This window comes from Triticum dicoccoides, chromosome 7A (genome assembly GCF_002162155.2).
Source record: "Triticum dicoccoides isolate Atlit2015 ecotype Zavitan chromosome 7A, WEW_v2.0, whole genome shotgun sequence".
Taxonomy (NCBI): Eukaryota; Viridiplantae; Streptophyta; class Magnoliopsida; order Poales; family Poaceae; genus Triticum; species Triticum dicoccoides.
The window spans coordinates 150,697,759-150,709,318 of record NC_041392.1 but is presented as its reverse complement, the minus strand read 5'-3'; positions in this window follow the sequence as shown (position 1 = coordinate 150,709,318).

Here is an 11,560-nt window from a genome sequence, read left to right as displayed (position 1 = left end):
CGGTACGACACACCCCTCCCGATCAACAGGACCCCCATTTCGACCGTAGGAGGTCCGTTTCCTCTGTTTTGCGGTACGCCACACCCCTCCCAATGAATAGGATCCTATTTCGAACGTGGTCGGTCGAACACAAGGCCGTTTCCTCCATTCTGCGGTACGCCAGGCCTTGTTTCCATTGTCTGTTCCGTCCAAGCCCTCCCGATGAACACGACGCATTCCGTTGCCTCCCCATGAACATGACGCATTCTGTTGCCTCCCCATGAACACGACGCATTCCGTTGCCTCCCCATGAACACGACGACGATGTTGTTTCTCCGTTCCGAGCCAGCCATGTACACGAGCCCTGGCCATACGTATGCGTGAGTAGGCGTTCGAGACCCCGCCCATATGTACACATACGTGGCCGTATTTTCTTTCTTGCACCCTGGCCGCCTCTACTACGACACATGCACGCCTCTACATCGACCAGTATATATGTACGTACATGTTCGCGACCAGAATGACAACGCTACGTACGCTTCGACCAGGTGGGTCCCGACTGTCAGGCACTTCCTTGCGTGCGAAGATGTAGCTAGTGGGTCCCAACAGTCAGGGGGGCGAAATACGGTGGCCCGTCCGGTGGGTCCCGCTGTCAGGTGGAGGAATAATAATTTTGCACGTAATAAGGAGGCACTTCCTTGCTGCGGTCGTGGACCCAGCTGTCAGCCTCTCCACGTACAGTCCACGTCTGATGGGAGCCGTTCCTTGACCACGTTGACCACGCCGCACCGAGAGCACCAGGGCGGTGGATGACGGCGAGGCCTAGGAAGGGGACGACGCGGAGCCGGGGAAGACGCGGCAGTGGATGCCCACGCATAGAGGAGTACGAGGGTTCATTGGTTCGCTATGGTGTGAGGCTGCCGTCGCCGCAGAATAACAGGGGTGTGGGTGAGTAGAGGGATGGCCTGGCCAACGGTGGGAGTAGTAGGGGGCGGTGAGGCCTCCACCGCATCATAGCCGGCCACGTGATGCAGAAGCACGAGGCACGACCGGCGCTGGTTTGGGCAGCTGGAGCAAGAAGACCAGAGGTTGAAGAAGCACTACGGCTGTTGGATGGACATCGTACGGTCACTGGAGCTAGAATCGTGCATATTGACTAAGTTGACAAAGCCCTCCGTCCCCGTCAACTTAGTAGGCCCACAAATCAGCCTGCCACTATACTGGGTCCCAGCTAACAGGGGGAGTATTCATTTTTGTGCGTAATAAGGAGGCACTTCCTTGTGTGCGAAGATATAGCTGGTGGGTCCAAGCTGTCAGCGGCGGTAACGTTTTTTTCATGAAATACAAAGGCCCTTTCGGTGGGTCCCTGATGTCAGGTGGAGGAATCATTATTTTGCGCGTAATAAGGAGGCATTTCCTTGCGTGTGGCCGTGGACCCAGTTGTCGGCCTCTCCATGTAAAGTCCACTTCAGATGCATGTGGGTCGTTGACCACGTTGACCAGGCCGCGCCGAGAGCACCAGGGCGGTGGACGACGGCGAGGCCTAGGAAGGGAATGACACGGAGGCAGGGAACACTCGGCAGTTGTTTCCCACGTGGAGGGGAGTACGACTATACGAGGGTTTATTGGTTCGTCTGCCGTCGCCGGAGAATAACAACAGGTGTGGGTGAGTAGAGGGATGGCTAGGCCAGTGATGGGAGTATGGTGGGGCGGTGAGGCCTGCGCGGCAGAAGAGCCGGCCGCGGGGAGGAGGGAGCAGGCAGTCCCTCGGCGCCTGTTTGAGCGGCTGGAGCAGGAAGAGCAGAGATTGAAGAAGCACGACGGCCATTGGATGGCCATCCAACAGTCACTGCTTGTGCGTCAACCTTTTTTTAGGAAAGCCTCAAATCTGTGGAAAACAGCATACAGCCCATCTGCCATTATTTCTAATAATTTACAGCCCATTTGCTAATTATTAAGGTTTTTTTGGAGCCCATATTCTTTTTGTTTGCATTACAGCCCATATTGTGGCCATGGTTAAAAAATTATACGAAATTTTGCATATTTTGGTGCGGTCCGAACTGTTTTTAATCCCGAAATTTCGACTCACATTCAAACTGATTTTAAAACTAAATGTATATCAATATAAAATTCAACAAATTCTCCATGCATAAAAATTAATGTAATTTCAAATCTCAAAATGAAAAAAAGATATTTGAAACTAATTGCCGGTTTGATGTGTTTTAAAAATGTACAGCCCATTTCTCATTACTGATGGGCCATTTTCTCGGCCAGCCGAATGAAAGCTCTCCTCGTCTTGAAAGATTTGCAGCCCAACAGGCCTGACAAAGCGACTTACTTGGCAAATCACAAAAAAAACTGGGTTGTGGCCATGGACCCAGCTGTCAGCCTCTCCACGTACAGTACTCTTCCGATGGAATGTCGTTGACCATGTTGACCACGCCGCGCCAAGAGCACCAAGGCGTTGGACGATGGCGAGGCCTAGGAAGGGGACGATGCGGAGTCGGGGAAGACGTGGCAGTGGATGCCCACATGGAGAGGAGTACGAGGGTTCACTGGTTCGGCTGCGGTGTGAGGCTGCCGTCGCCGCAGGGCCTGGCTAGCGGTGGGAGTAGTAGGGGGCGATGAGGCCTCATCGGCAGCACAGCCAGCCACTGGAGGCAAGAGCAGGCGGTCTCCCCGGTGCTGGTTTGGGCGGCTGGTCCAAGAAGAGCAGCGATTGAAGAAGCAGCAGGACTGTTCGATTCAAATCCAACAGTTACTGCTGCTTGAATCGTTTGTTGACTAAGTTGACAAGCCCTGCGTACGCGTCAACTTAGTAGGCCCATAGGTCAGCCTCCCAACCGGTGCGCCCTAGATATCAGTGGGAGGAATAATTTTTCACGTAATAAGGAGGCACTTGATTGCGTGCGGCCAGGCCAGCGAAGGGAGTAGGGTGGGCCGAGGAAGCCCGCGCGGCATCACAGTGGGCCACAAGAGGAGGGACCAGGCAGTCCCACCGGCGCTAGTTTAGGCGGCTGGAGCAGGAAGATCAGAGATTGAAGAAGCACATTGGTTGTTGGATGGACATCCAACACTAACTGCTGCTAGAATCGTGTGTTCACTGACAAAGCCTTGCGTAAACAAGTCAGCCTCGAAATCTGTGGCGTGTACAACCCATTTGCTATTATTTTTATAATTTTTACTCATTTTCTAATTCATATAGAATTTATTGCAGCCCGTTTTCCATTTTTAAAATTGCTGGCCATTTTCTGGTCAGTACGAGGGTCAAAAAATTAACTAAATATGTGGGAAATTTTGAAAATTCACAAGTTTTTGCTGGGGAACGATATTATTAATCCAAAAATTAATACCATAGTAAACAAATTTAAAAATAAAATTAGTACTATGTCATGTTAAATCCAATGAAATACGTATAAGATATCAGTGAAGAACAAAAACAAAAAAAGAAACTTATATCCCATTTGCTATAAATTTTTTGGAATTTTCAACCCCTTTTGATATTACTTTTAACAGACATTGACCATACTCTTAAGCCAGGACGGAATGCATCCCTCCTCGTCTTGAAAGATTTGCAGCCCAATAATTCGGAGAAAACAAATAGGCCTAGCTTGGGTATTCTTCAAAAAGAAATACTGGGCTACCTATTTTCCCAAAGAACTGGTGCATGAGCATTTAGCTTTATTTATTTATTTATTTACTTATTTATGTTTAGGGGACCATGAGCATGTACCTGGGCCGGATTCATGTGAGAGTCTCCCTTCCAGTTAATTATGGGCTTCTCTATTGGGCCTTCATCAGTGGGCTGCATGTTATCAACAAGTGGAAAATGTGTTCCGAGTTTCAAAAAAAATGTGTTCCGTACGATAAATAGTATGCGCTACGTACGGTACGGGGCACTAAAGGATCAAACCATGCAAAGACTTCCAAAACATTGTGTTTGTCATTCGAACAACACATTTATTCAACCAACAGACGAAATATACTACTGATTGTACATTGAAAACAGCAGCAGCAACAACCAGGGCTGGGGGTGCAACAGAAGCAGTAAGCAGGCTAGAAGAGTGAAGACGCAGCTCTCTCTTCCAAACCAAACATCAGCCATCATTACAAAAGGGCTACCAAAATAGAATAAGTGTATGCATCAAACTAAATAAAGATCCTTCTACACCAAGTGTACGCATCTAACTAACTGGCTCAGTTAGACGTTACTATTTATTATGCTGTGGAGATTGGCTGACGGCTTGAACCAGATGGGTGCCTGACGGGGGAAACTCCAGCCAGCAGGTCGAAGTCTGATACTTGCGACCCTCTCTCCTACTTTGGGCTGCAGAACATGGCGGCACATATCAGCGTATGGTGCATGCAGAGACGCATGGTACGCTGTGTACACACAATTTTGCCTGATGAACGAAACCGCGCTGCCATCATGATCCTTGCCATCAGTTATCTCCTGGTTAATCGGATAATTCAGTCTGACAAACAGAGAGCGTGTACCAAGGCTACTTACCAGCCTCCAGTCAAAAATTCCTGAAGGCCCAGAGAAGCTGGGATCCTGCTCAAAGACCTTGAAGTGACTGTGATTGTATTCCACGAAACAACACGTCCGGTACGTGCGAACGATCATCAATCTTTCGTCGTCGTCTGATCGAGCCCCACCTGCAACTGCCATGCCGCTTTTCTTTGAAAGGTTCTGGGATTAGGAAGGGTAGGGACACCAGGCAGCCTACAACGTCATATCAAGTTGGAGTCAAATAAAAAAGGGCTCTTGGTTTAGTAAATCTTAAGAACAGCATGTTATGAGCATGCATATTTTTTCAGCAAATGTTGACAGTAATATAAGCAAGCCATCATGATATCATAGGAAAGTAACATACTGTTGTAACAGCCGTTTGTAGCGATGATTGGAGTAGGCCAGCAATACATCTAGCCATAGAAGGAGTCGACAGCATAAATAAAGCCCTTGTGTTCAATGGCATCAAAGAACCATGGAGGATGTATGACCCTGTGATGGACGTGCAGATTTATCCACTTACCACAGTGACCTGTCAGATAGGCGAGACCGCAGTTGAAGAACGCAATTAGCCTGAAGTCTTTATAATTCACAGATCTTGCGGGCACTTGGCAGATTACAACCTTGAGCAAGTCAAACTTGGTATCATGTTGGCTACTGTAAGATTCCGAGTATTCTGGGCCGCGGTGCCAAAGCAGTGTAGTGTTAATCAAAGGAAGGGGGATCAATCGCCGGGTGTAGACCTCCACGAGCATCTAGCTGCCGCGACCGTCGAAGAGCACCATCCAAGACGTGTTCATGCCGACCCAGTACATACCGTTAATGTAGTTGAGGCTAACGGGGATCGGATTGCAGTCAAGGGGGTTGATGCTCGCCACCCTACGATCGTTATGCTACATGACATGCCGTTTCTGAAGATCAGGCGGCATCAGCAAGCAAGGAGCTAGCTTAAAAAGCTCCGGCCTGAGGGCTTTGAGTAAACGGTACAGCCCCGACGAGCATGCGGCGAGCGGCATGGTACTGAGATTGTCCACACGCGAAACAATGAGCTTGATTACCTCTGTGGGGAGCGAATTCCAGCCACTCTTTCGGCGGACGCTGCTCGGTTCTGCCATTGTTAGTGCTTGTGTTTCGGACAAGGGGGGAGGCGCCTTAGCGGGGATGGAATATTGGACGAGATTATGTGCGGACAAAGATGGAAAAGCGAATATGTGATGCGGGAAGTGGACAGGTGATGATGACTACAGCATGCCGCTTGACTTATGAGACACATACCAGCAATGTAGGGTCATGTCGATGCCAGACAACTTGCTTGAGTGATCATAGTACTGGTACTCCCTACAATGATATGCCCTAACTTGCTTGAGTAGAGTAGTAGAGTAGGACTCTGCTCTACTACTAGCACCGGAGGAGTAGTATATTCTAATCTAAAATAGTTACAAACTTCAATGCCCGAGCATGGAACGACTACGAACCATGCTCAAAGACCATGTCTACGTGGTGTTTGGACATGGGCGACAACCTCAACGCCAACGGTGCTGCTCCCGTTGCACCGTATGTGTTTCTGTCCTTCCTGTTCAAAATCGTGGTAGAATTCATGTTTCTACTCTGTATCCTACTACTATGCTAGTCCACGTGATTAGTTTCATCTCCGTTATAGCCTTCATGATTTATTTTGTGCTTATTCAGATTAAATCTCGTAGTAACTTGCTCATATATTCAACTGGGGCAACGTCCCCTACAGCCACTCCCGTTTCATGGACGGCCTGGTCGATGCTGGAATTTTGCTAGTAGGCCTTTATAAGGTGACCTCTTCTACCACTTGTATGAGCATGAGAAGAGGAGACCTACACGCACACTCCTCCTCCTCGCTCGCCTCGCCATGCCACGCCTCGCCACGACGCGCCGCGGGTTGCGGTATTGAGCCGAGCCGAGGACAGAGCTATACTCCCACGACCTACCCGGCCTGCACTATATAGTTTTTCACCACCGTTCCAGATCATTGCACCGCCAAGCAATTCTTCTCCATCCCTCCTTTCGGTGTGCACCGAGAGAAGGGACAGCAGGCCTCCGGAACCCCGCTTCTCGTGATCCTGTACAGGAGAGGGGCGATCAGGTTTTTGGGGAGCGCACTCGCGCGACTGCTGGCAGCGACGACTTCGCGAACGACGACTTCTTCCCCGACCTCGGCAACCTCATCCTCGACGACATGGGCAACAACGTCAACGTCGGCAACCAGTGAGATACAGGGTGTAGGAAGCGGTTTGGGAATTTGCATGCCTTTCCAACCAGTGAGATACTCCGTACAAAGTACGACAGAGAAATAACCACACAGAAGGAAGCTAAAAGTAAACAATCAAACAAGCATTTTTGCATTTGTTTTGCATTGAATCGTTTCACAAGCTTGACTAGTGCTATTTTTCTACTTTTACAAAAACCGCATCGTAATGTTAAAACGTGCATTTACACATACATAAGTAATAGTAGTACTCCCTCCATCTAGGTGTATAAGTCTTCCCTCCTTCTTGGTCATGGTGCACAACCGAAGATGACTTATTGACCTGGACGGAGGGAGTAGCACAGTCTGCAAGCATATATCGAGAGAGACGTGTAGTGCGATAGTATATAGTAAAGTTTGTGCCATATGCACGTACTTGCAAAATGCGTACGAATACATAAGGTTTCCAAACTTTCCCTTTTACATACTTAATTAGGACGCTAAAAATTCCTGAACGTTCGGGATTTATCATTTGCGTCCGAAAACTAATGAGATCGCCTTACGATACAAAAATTATACTCCTCCTAAAAGCCACGACGCTCGCAGGAGCACTTGTGGCACACCACGAGTGCCCTGGTGCGCGGCCGTTTCCCAGCGCGCCGACACAACGCCTCTTCCTCAGCCTCGCAACTCGCGAGGTGCTGATTGGCTACTTGCCGGTAGGCGAGCGTGATCTCACCCGTGTGGTGATCCGGCGCCAACAGGTACTCCTCCTCGCTGGAAGTGTGCACCCGGTCCACGTACCGCCAAGCGTAGATGAGGCGCTTGGGCCCGACTGCACTCAGGGCGTCGGCACGGGCGTCCTCCGCCACCCTCACGGCCCTCGCACGAGCCTTCTACCAAAGAGCCAATTGCCTGACTCTCTCGGACGTGACAAAGGCCTCCCAGGCAGCTTGTTCCGCGGTGCGCTTCTCTTCCTCGGCCTTCTTCTCTGCCTCTATTTTGGCGCGCTCTGCTGGAAGCAAAGCCTCCCACAAGGCGACATCCATTTCTTTCCAGCTCCTCAAGGCTGGGGGGGGCTCGGCGGGCGGCACGGCGTTCTCCTTGTAGCGGGGAGCCGATGCGTCCTCCGGCGCGCGTGCTGGCGAGATTGGGAACGCCAACGCATCCACCTTGACGCGTCGCGGCGAGGAGCGGAACGCCGATGCGTCCTCCTCGACTAGTGGCAGTGAGGAATGGAACGGCAACGCGTCGCGTAGCGGCGAGGAGCGGAACACCCTCACGTCCTCCTCGACTAGTGGCGGCGAGGAACGGAACGGCGACGCGTGACCGTCCGCACGGTGCAGCGAGGGGCTCCTAGGGCTTGCGAGGGGTGATGCCATGGTGGTCGACGTGAGAGGGAGGGGGAGGAGATAGCGATGAACGTGAACGTGAGGGGGAGGAGATAGCGATGTCATGGGAGGCGCAGTATTTATACCGAGCAATGGCACACCTATGTAAGATATGGACTGAGTTGCACTGACTTAACTGCCGGTCCAGTTGCGTCACTGACATGTGGGCCAGACCCCTGTTGGGCCCATCTGTCAGTGACCGAATGCACCTACAGTTAAGTAACAGCTACGTGGGCATATTTGTTGGAGTAAATTACGGCAGAGCGAAGGGGTGGAAAAATTGCTGGTCACAATGGATTGGACGAGCGTGGGGGGAGGAGTCATGCATGCAGATTTTTTCACACGAGGTGGAGTGGTGGGACCGCCGGAGGGAGAAGGAGAGTTTGGCAGGCATATTGTTTCCACACATGGAGAGGAAAAGATTTGGAGACGAACAGCCTTCCTGCAGGTATGGGGAACGGTGCATAATAAGTCATCTTGCATGCCGGGCTATGTATAGTCTCAAGTCATTAAAAACAAACACGCCCCACACATGTTCATATTTCAAGGTGCACTAAATTATTGCATGCGATGATTAAGGCTGGCCATAATGGTGGTATCTTAGCTGGTATCATGCACACGGGAATAGCAAACATGCTGATGTGGCAAAGAATTAAAGAAGAGAGGGGGGTTAGAGTAACTAGTGTTCATGCATGCATTGGTAAACACATTTTTTGTGGAGAACGACAGCACTAGTTGAGGACTTTTGCAGACTTCAAAAACTATTCCACAATGTGTCAACATTCACAATGTCAAATCAATATTTTTACACTCGTTATAAAACGTAGTTCTTATACTCATTATAATCAGTACTCCCTCCGTCTAGGTGAGCAAGTCGTCTTAGATTGCGCACTGTGACCAAGGAGGAGGGGAAAACGAGAGATCTTAATGTTTATTTGCTAATTAATAGCATTGCATGCAATGAACTAACCACTGCATGTCATGTTTGGTAGTCTATAGTCATTAAAAGCATGCACACCCACATCTCCTATTGGTTGATATGTCAAGAAACAAGAAACGAGGTAGAAGTTAATGCACCGCACCTAAGTGTTTTGGGAGTATTGTAGATATTGATATTTTTAGTATAAATTTGGTCGTGGGATTTCATTGATGCCTGTCAAAGCGTTGACAGGTCTGCTATGTGTGACCTGAAGATGAAAGCGTTGAGCATCTCGAAGTTGATCAACAATCTTCAATTGTCAAAGATTAGCCGTTCGGCCAATAAGGTGGCACACTTAATCGCTAAGTATAGCTTTGACAATAGATTAGATGGTATTCTTGTAAATAGCATGCCGCCCTGTGTGGTGAATATTGTATCGAATGAGTGTACTGGTGTGGCTGGTTAATTAATATAAGGTTGTGTTCAAAAAAAGTATAAATTTGGTCAAACACTTTGCAAACGGTTGACGGGAGTAAAAAGGACCAGAGGGAGTATCATGCATGCGGAGTAGGCAAAAAAAATTGCTTGTCTAAAAAAGGCAAAAAAAATTGCTCATTTATAGCCGGTCGGAGTCTCAAAGGGCGCGACCGCGTGAGGGAGGCGAAGGTCGTGGGAGGCGCGATGTTTGACGGAATTAAGTGAAGTTACATCCACGCGCTGGCATGGCGTGCGAACAGGCAGAAGCTATACCGTCAGGCCTACGATATGGGTCTAGTAGACATGACATCTAGTGGGTCCCGCATAGTTCTCGAGAACTCTTTGGGGGCTTGCAGCCGTTTATCCACTGGGCAAGCCAGCAACCCCACGCCGTTCGCACGCCCTACTCGTCCTCGTCTTCTACCTTACAACAGTTCGCTCCCAGTCGTCCCGTCCTTTCACATTAGTTCGCTCCTAGTTTTTTTTGTGGGGTACAACAGTTCAACTTCTCCTAACCCTCCTCCAAAATCCATGGCCTCCCAAATCTCCATGGTCGCTGCTGAGTACCAGGTTAGAGCCATCACCAGCGATCAGTTCATCATCATCTACACACGTGGATCCGAGATGGTGAAAGCATGGCTTGCTCGCTTACTATGCATGTTCAACAGTTCAACGGATGAGTGGGTCGCTGGGCTAGATGTTGAGTACACCACAGTCCTGGGACGAGAGAAGGATCTAAAGGACGAAGAGAGGAAGAAGCCCGCCGTGATCCAGGTTTGCGTACATAACGTTTGCTTGGTCTACCACATATGCCATGCCGACGTTGAGTGCCAGGATTTTAAGAACTTCCTCAAGGACAAAAGAGTAAAATTCGTTACTGTAGGCTTTAAGAACGACAGTGACGTCCTGCGTCGGATAGGTCTCATTGTAGGCCAGCCCTTCGATCTCCAGAAGGCAAGCCTGGTGTCCTCCTCTCAACCTTCAATGCTGACCCTGGCAGCAGCCATGATTGATCCTTCGTACACTAAACTGAAGAAACCTCATCACGAGTTTCATCATGCATGGGAGTCGAAGACATTAGATGAAGATCACATCCTGTACGCAGCAATGGATGCCTACCTTTGTTTAAATATCTACAAGGGTTGGATGAAGAAGCAGAGCCCAGTGTCCGGTTCAAGCAAAGAAGCGTCGGCGAAGAGGAAGAGGAAGAGGGACGAGGACGAAGTCGAGGACGTGGACTCGGACTCCAAGTATGTGGCAGTGCTGTCGCTCATGCTGGTTCTACTACAGTGTCAAGCGGACTAGTTGCTTATTAGTTTATTTTCAAGGGTGTGTTGTGCTGAGGCCCCAGCAGAACTATGTTTATGTTCTTTCTCGTTATTTGAACTCTTTAGTACGTAAAGTAGTACTAGTACTATGTCTTACTACTGTTCTTCTTGCAGTTGGTACTACTGCTCGTATCTTCATGTTCCTACTGTACTTAATATGTTTGTACTAGTAGTATAATTTGGGTCAGTCGATTTGTGAAAGAAGTTCGACGGAGCGAAGGAAGAAGACGGCAGAAGAGGTGGAAGAAGCCCTTCTAGCCATCCATGTTGCATCAAATGGCTCACATGAGTCGACTGACCCAAATTTCTCCTTCAGATTGCAGGATCCACGTGGCATTCAAGGTCTTGAAGATAGATTCCGCGTCCGCACCCGGTTTGCGGGCTCGACACACCCGCGACCGGCTTCCGCCGCGACAGCCACCATGCACGCCTCCTCCGCGCGGGTGGAGACGACAATGACATGCTAGTTCCTCCTCGCCGGCGTGCTGGAGCACGCGCTCATCCTCCTCTTCGTATGATGCGTGCATAGACGCGGCTCCACCAGCTGCTCACGTGCTTGGCAGCGCGGCGGCATCGCGAGGAGGGACTGCAGACGATGTGAGCGGGCGAGCCTTCGGCTTCATGGCACAGGGATGGCGGCGACACGATGGTGATGGGCGAGAAATTGTTGGCTGGAGCAGGCCGGCGCCGGCATGCGCAACGGCGGCGGCGGCATATTGATGAGTGCGCGTGTGG